An 8,532-nucleotide genomic window follows, 5' to 3' on the forward strand; every position below is an offset into this window, starting at 1 on the left:
AGTGAGCACGGTTAAATACACAATAATGCGACCGTGGACAGTCCGTTTGTTTACATGGACACATCTATAACCAAGCTACTGATTAATAAATACAGAAAATCGCCAATCAAAATGAACGTTCTGGCACAGTGACAGTGTTATTTTTGCTTAAGACTTTTTGATTCTGAGTTCGGACATATACAGTACATTTTGAAATATATGGTGCATCCTAACACCTTTGCCGAAATCACTTCACTCGCGCAACGAGTGGGGCGTTGGTGCTGGCACATGCGCATATTAAACTGTTTCCATGTCCTAATAATTCTAACGATTGCTCAGAAAACCAGTTGTTTTAATCGGTATCTGCTTACATCGATTATGACCTTACGCCGATGAAGATAAACAGAGTAAGGAGTTTACATGAATAATGCCATAATCATTTTGATATCGAATGATGCTTTCATGACAACTGGGAACTCTGAAAAATACGTGGTCTAATCATGACGGCAGTGATTTTCAGGTCGGAAAGTCGGAGCTCTAGAGAGGACAGAGTTCCCAAAATTGGAATTCCGAGTTGGATGACAGTTCAAAACCATTTTTCCCAGTCGGAGTTCCAAGTTCCCAGTTTCCTTGAACGCTCGGAAGTCTGAGATTACCGAGTTTCGAGGTTGTTTTGAACACGGCATAAGAACTAGAGACTGCCTCCAAGATGGCCGACCACTGTTTCAACGTAATCCACTCACTATCGCATATGTCGATTCGTGGGGGCTCACTTTAAATGGACGTAAATGGTGCAGATCTCGGTTCCTTATCGTTTACGTTCACTGCTCCTACGTCCTTGACTCATCCTACTACAGTTTATACTTTTATATAATCTTTGTTGTTTTGTCTTTGTCTATATTATCTCTTAATGCTAGGGGGGTAACGAAACAATGTGAAGCGCAAGGCCTTATTTGTATTTGCTAAACAATTTCGAACAGATTTGAGCTTTTTTCAAGAGTCTCACTCAATTTCGGCTGATGTCAACTTCTGGAGGTCACAGTGGGGCAACGATATTTCTCTTTCCCATGGATCTCTACGCTCCGCTGGTGTCACTACAATGAAAAATACCTTTGGTGGTAATATTCTACACTCTGTGACCCCTTTGGTGGTAATATTCTACACTCTGTGACCCCTTTGGTGGTAATATTCTACACTCTGTGACCCCTTTGGTGGTAATATTCTACACTCTGTGACCCCTTTGGTGGTAATATTCTACACTCTGGGACCCCTTTGGTGGTAATATTCTACACTCTGTGACCCCTTTGGTGGTAATATTCTACACTCTGTGACCCCTTTGGTGGAAATATTCTACTCTCTGTGACCCCTTTGGTGGTAATATTCTACACTCTGTGACCCCTTTGGTGGTAATATTCTACACTGTGACCCCTTTGGTGGTAATATTCTACACTCTGTGACCCCTTTGGTGGTAATATTCTACACTCTGTGACCCCTTTGGTGGTAATATTCTACACTCTGTGATCCCTTTGGTCACTTTATTTGTCTTGTGATCAGTTACAATGACATTGCACTCATTACTGTAAACCTCTACGGGTACAACACCAAACATGAGAATGATGAGTTACAATGACATTACACTCATTACTGTAAACTTCTACGGGTACAACACCAAACATGAGAATGATGAGTTACAATGACATTACGCTCATTACTGTAAACTTCTAGGGGTTCAACACCAAACATGAGAATGATGAGTTACAATGACATTACACTCATTACTGTAAACTTCTACGGGTACAACACCAAACATGAGAATGATGAGTTACAATGACATTACGCTCATCATTACTGTAAACTTCTAGGGGTACAACACCAAACATGATGAGTTGCTTGAATCTGTAGAGAAACATATACTTCATTGGTTATCTAAATTTCCCAATTCGTTATTATTGATAGGAGGGGACTTTAACATTACAATAGATAACTCAACTGATAGATGGCCCCAAGGTAGGCCAACCAATCAGACTTTTGGTTTAATACTTTTTATGGAAAAGTTTGAATGGAGAGAGAGGTTTCCGGCCAACAGATCATTCACTTGGAGTAACAAAACAGGTTCCAGACAATCGAGAATAGATTTTGGGCTCATATCCAAATGTATTGATGGTGAGTGTGTTACTACTGATATTTGTACTACCCCCCTCACCGACCATAGGGCCATTTACATTGATATCAAAATATTTACCCCTGATACTAACCTTGGCAGAGCATCCTACTGGAAGCTAAATAGTTCATTATTGAATAATGATATAGTTAAATTTGAGGTTAAAGATCTGCTCTCACACTTTTGGGAAAGGGCTTGTAAAGAAAAATCGTATTGCAAGAATTAATTAATTAAATTAATTAAATTTGAGGTGTCCAAATACCTTAGAAAATATGGTAGTAATCTTGCTAAGACCAGTAGAGCTGAGGAGGAAAAGGTGATCATTAAGATAACTTCCCTTTCTCAGAAGTCCCCAGCCAGCCTCTCGGGGGAGGAGAAGATGGAACTAATTGAGTACAAAATAAACTGGATAACATATATAAATTAAAAGCAGAAGGAGCCTTTACTAGATCAAGGAAAAAACGGATTGAGGAGGGAGAACAGAATTCATCCTATTTCTTTAGACTTGAGAAATTCCACTCTACAAATAACACTATCCAAAGTTAAACATTGATGGTGTTATTACAGATGACCAAAAAGTAATCGCTAAATACTGTAGCAATTTTTACAGAAAATTGTATAGCTCTACGTTCTGTCAGGAATCCACAGATATGTTTTTTAACTCACTGAATAATGTTCACTCTATCAGTGATATAGAATCTAAACAGTGTGATGAAACCATCAAAGTTGAAGAGATTATAGAGTCTATCAAACATCTAAAGAACAATAAATCACCAGGTGTTGATGGAGTTACATCAGAATTTTACAAATTATTTTCTGAATAAGTAGCTCCCTACCTATTTGAAGTCTTATTAGAGAGTATTAAAAACAATGTTCTCCCTCCTACAATGAGTCAGGGGTTAATAACACTGATACATAAGCCTAAAAAATAAGTGCTGTTCATCGATAACTGGCGTCCCATTTGTCTTCTTAATAATGACTATAAGATATTAGCCTCACTACTTGCAAAAATAATTAAAGAAGTCCTGGATGCAATCATTGACGAAACACAGTCGGGCTTCATGAGGAACAGACATATTTCTAAAAATGTCAGACTAGTATTAGACATACTTGACTACTCAGACCTAATAACTAATAAGCTTCATATTATTTTTAGATTTTTATAAAGCATTTGACACAGTAGAGCATCAGTTTCTCTTCCACTCCCTTGAGAGACTTGGCTTTGGGGATTTTTTCTGTAAGGCTATTTAAGACTCTATGCAAATGGTAACAGCTCTATCAAATTGAAATATGGCACCTCACCTAGATTTGAGTTAAAGAGAGGAATTCGGCAAGGTTGTCCTATCTCTCCGTACCTGTTTTTATTAATCACCCAACTTCATGCAAATTCTTTAAATAATAGTCCTGTACAAGGTATTTCCATAGCTGGTAAATAAATTATTATAAACCAGCTGGCTGATGATACTACACTTTTTCGATCAATGTGACACAATCCTTTTCCAAAGCTTCTGGTCTATATCTTAACATTAATAAATGTGAACTCATAGCTGTCAAAGATTGTGTGACACCTTCATATTATGGTATTCCAGTAAAATAAGAACTTCCATATTTAGGCATAACCATTACAAAGGATCAGAAGTCTAGAGGCTTACTACATTTTAACCCTCTTATTAAAAAATCCCAGAAGAAACTAAATCAATGGCTACAGAGGGACTTACAGTGCCTTGCGAAAGTATTCGGCCCCCTTGAACTTTGCGACCTTTTGCCATATTTCAGGCTTCAAACATAAAGATATAAAACTGTATTTTTTTGTGAAGAATCAACAACAAGTGGGACACAATCATGAAGTGAAACGACATTTATTGGATATTTCAAACTTTTTTAACAAATAAAAAACTGAAAAATTGGGCGTGCAAAATTATTCAGCCCCTTTACTTTTAGTGCAGCAAACTCTCTCCAGAAGTTCAGTGAGGATCTCTGAATGATCCAATGTTTACCTAAATGACTAATGATGATAAATACAATCCACCTGTGTGTAATCAAGTCTCCGTATAAATGCACCTGCACTGTGATAGTCTCAGAGGTCCGTCAAAAGCGCAGAGAGCATCATAAAGAACAAGGAACACACCAGGCAGGTCCGAGATACTGTTGTGAAGAAGTTTAAAGCCGGATTTGGATACAAAAAGATTTCCCAAGCTTTAAACATCCCAAGGAGCACTGTGCAAGCGATAATATTGAAATGGAAGGAGTATCAGACCACTGCAAATCTACCAAAACCTGGCCGTCCCTCTAAACTTTCAGCTCATACAAGGAGAAGACTGATCAGAGATGCAGCCAAGAGGCCCATGATCACTCTGGATGAACTGCAGAGATCTACAGCTGAGGTGGGAGACTCTGTCCATAGGACAACAATCAGTCGTATATTGCACAAATCTGGCCTTTATGGAAGAGTGGCAAGAAGAAAGCCATTTCTTAAAGATATCCATAAAAAAAGTGTTGTTTAAAGTTTGCCCCAAGCCACCTGGGAGACACACCAAACATGTGGAAGAAGGTGCTCTGGTCAGATGAAACCAAAATTGAACTTTTTGGCAACAATGCAAAACGTTATGTTTGGCGTAAAAGCAACACAGCTCATCACCCTGAACACAGCATCCCCACTGTCAAACATGGTGGTGGCAGCATCATGGTTTGGGCCTGCTTTTCTTCAGCAGGGAAAGGGAAGATGGTTAAAATTGATGGGAAGATGGATGGAGCCAAATACAGGACCATTCTGGAAGAAAACCTGATGGAGTCTGCAAAAGACCTGAGACTGGGACAGAGATTTGTCTTCCAACAAGACAATGATCCAAAACATAAAGCAAAATCTACAATGGAATGGTTCAAAAATAAACATATCCAGGTGTTAGAATGGCCAAGTCAAAGTCCAGACCTGAATCCAATCGAGAATCTGTGGAAAGAACTGAAAACTGCTGTTCACAAATGCTCTCCATCCAACCTCACTGAGCTCGAGCTGTTTTGCAAGGAGGAATGGGAAAAAATGTCAGTCTCTCGGTGTGCAAAACTGATAGAGACATACCCCAAGCGACTTACAGCTGTAATCGCAGCAAAAGGTGGCGCTACAAAGTATTAACTTAAGGGGGCTGAATAATTTTGCACGCCCAATTTTTCAGTTTTTGATTTGTTAAAAAAGTTTGAAATATCCAATAAATGTCGTTCCACTTCATGATTGTGTCCCACTTGTTGTTGATTCTTCACAAAAAAATACAGTTTTATATCTTTATGTTTGAAGCCTGAAATGTGGCAAAAGGTCGCAAAGTTCAAGGGGGCCGAATACTTTCGCAAGGCACTGTATCTTTAAAAGGTAGAGTCCTATTAACCAAGGCTGAAGGTATCTCTAGACTAACATATGGTGCTCTATCTTTATATCGTGACAGTAAAATAAGCAAGGAGATAGACCAGATGCTTTTCAACTTTCAGTGGAGAAACCGTACCCATTACATTAGGAAAACTGTTGTAATGAACACTTATGAGAATGGTGGACTGAATTTTCTGGACTTTACTACTTGAATACTTTTAAGATCAATTGGATAAAACAATTCCTAAGAAGACCCACTTCTATCTGGAATGTTATTCCTCATCATGTCTTCTCTACTTTTGGTGGCCTTAACTTCATCTTGTTTTGCAATGATAATATTAACAAAGTTCCAGTGAAACTTTCTGCTTTTCATCGGCAGGTTTTCTTGTCATGGTCCTTAATTTATAAACACAATTTTTCTCCACACAGATATTATATATGGAATGATCGGGATATATTGTATAAAAATTCCTCTTTGTTTTTAGAATATTGGTTCCGAAATAATATCCTATTGGTGCCAACTGGTAAATGCAGAGGGTCTTTTACTCAGTTATAAGGAATTCTTATCCCTTTACAAGGTCCCTGTAACACCTAAAGATGTTGCCATTGTTTTAGATGCCATTCCCTCGGGTGTTGCTATGTTATTCAGGAACGTGTCAAGACCTGACCATCAGAGCCTACCTTCTATTGACCCTGTTGAATCAGTAGGAAAGACCTGACCCTCAGAGCCTACCTTCTATTGACCCTGTTGACTCATCAGTAGGAAAGATTTGTTTCTCTTTTGGTCCATTCAACAACAGAGCGATACGAACCTTGTTTCAGCAGGATGTTGTATCTACTATACCTTATGTCATGCCTTATTGGAATGGATTTATTGATAATATCTGTTGGAAAAAAGATTGGATGTTGCCACACACATACCTACTTGTTAACAAAATTTAGGAAGTTCCCTTTAAAATGATTCATAAATATTATCCTGCCAACCACTATATGAAGAAGTTTAAGGAAAACATCAACTCAAATTGCTCCTTTTGTAATGACCTCCCAGAAACAGTGTTGCATCTTTTTGGGCATTGTATTGACATCAGTAGGTTTATAATTGAACACATTTATGAAGATTTTACACTATTGTGGAGAGATGTACTGTTTGGATTCTTTACATACGATAGAAATAAACTGAAATAGTTTTATGTAATTTATTTCATTATTCTTTTGGCCAAATTTCATATACAGAAATGTACATTTACAAACAGAAAACCACATTTTCTCACCCTACAAAAAGAAATTGAACTTTATTTTAAGACGGTTAAATGCTCTACTAACAAAAAAGCTGTTAGAATTGTAAGTATATGTATGTTCCTTATTAAGGTCCTTGTGTAATTGTAATGTGATATTGTACCCCCTAGCCCCGCCCCCAGCCCCGCCCCTAGTTCGATTATCCATTGTTTGTAATCTATGTATGCTTGTGTTCACTCATGTGCTTTATGTATTGATTTGTTGTCAATAAAAATAATTTTAAAAATAATTTAAAAAAGATTCATGGGGGCTGACATTTTGCTAGTTCCGGTCTCAGGAGCCCATTGATACATGCGCACTAGCACTCGAGCCCAGCGCGAACTCGAGCTGGTCGTGGATTTGATTAGTGGGGGATGGTAAATGCGCACAAAGCACCACCACACACACAACCATTGGAAACATGAAGAACATGGGGTATGCAAGTAAGTTATTCAGGACGAAGAGGACTGTGCTCTAGATGTGCACCTCAGGAGACAGTTGGATGATATCTGTTTAACACAATCAGAATAAGCACCATCTGTCCCCACTGAGCTGACCCTGTCTCTACTGACTGACCCTGTCTCTACTGACTGACCCTGTCTCTGTCCCCACTGACTGACTCTGTCTCTGTCCCCACTGAGCTGACCCTGTCTCTGTCCCCACTGACTGACCCTGTCTCTGTCCCCACTGACTGACCCTGTCTCTGTCCCCACTGAGCTGACCCTGTCTCTGTCCCCACTGACTGACCCTGTCTCTGTCCCCACTGACTGACCCTGTCTCTGTCCCCGCAGACTGACCCTGTCTCTGTCCCCGCAGACTGACCCTGTCTCTGTCCCCGCTGACTGACCCTGTCTCTGTCCCCACTGACTGACCCTGTGTCTGTCCCCACTGACTGACCCTGTCTCTGTCCCCACTGACTGACCCTGTCTCTGTCCCCGCAGACTGACCCTGTCTCTGTCCCCACTGACTGACCCTGTCTCTGTCCCCACTGACTGACCCTGTCTCTGTCCCCACTGACTGACCCTGTCTCTGTCCCCACTGACTGACCCTGTCTCTGTCCCCGCAGACTGACCCTGTCTCTGTCCCCACTGACTGACCCTGTCTCTGTCCCCGCTGATTTATTGATAATATCTGTTGGAAAAAAGATTGGATGTTGCCACACACATATCTACTTGTTAACAAAATTTACAATTTACATTTACAACAAAATTCTGTCTCTGTCCCCACTGACTGACCCTGTGTCTGTCCCCACTGACTGACCCTGTCTCTGTCCCCACTGACTGACCCTGTCTCTGTCCCCACTGACTGACCCTGTCTCTGTCCCCGCTGTCTGACCCTGTCTCTGTCCCCACTGACTGACCCTGTCTCTGTCCCCACTGACTGACCCTGTCTCTATCCCCACTGACTGACCCTGTCTCTGTCCCCACTGACTGACCCTGTCTCTCTCCCCACTGACTGACCCTGTCTCTGTCCCCGCTGACTGACCCTGTCTCTGTCCCCGCTGACTGACCCTGTCTCTGTCCCCACTGACTGACCCTGTCTCTGTCCCCACTGAGCTGACCCTGTCTCTGTCCCCACTGACTGACCCTGTCTCTGTCCCCACTGAGCTGACCCTGTCTCTGTCCCCACTGACTGACCCTGTCTCTGTCCCCACTGACTGACCCTGTCTCTGTCCCCGCAGACTGACCCTGTCTCTGTCCCCACTGACTGACCCTGTCTCTGTCCCCGCTGACTGACCCTGTCTCTGTCCCCACTGACTGAC

Source organism: Oncorhynchus mykiss, chromosome 9 (assembly GCF_057628025.1).
Source record: "Oncorhynchus mykiss isolate SJ-2025 chromosome 9, ASM5762802v1, whole genome shotgun sequence".
In the NCBI taxonomy this organism is placed as follows: domain Eukaryota; kingdom Metazoa; phylum Chordata; class Actinopteri; order Salmoniformes; family Salmonidae; genus Oncorhynchus; species Oncorhynchus mykiss.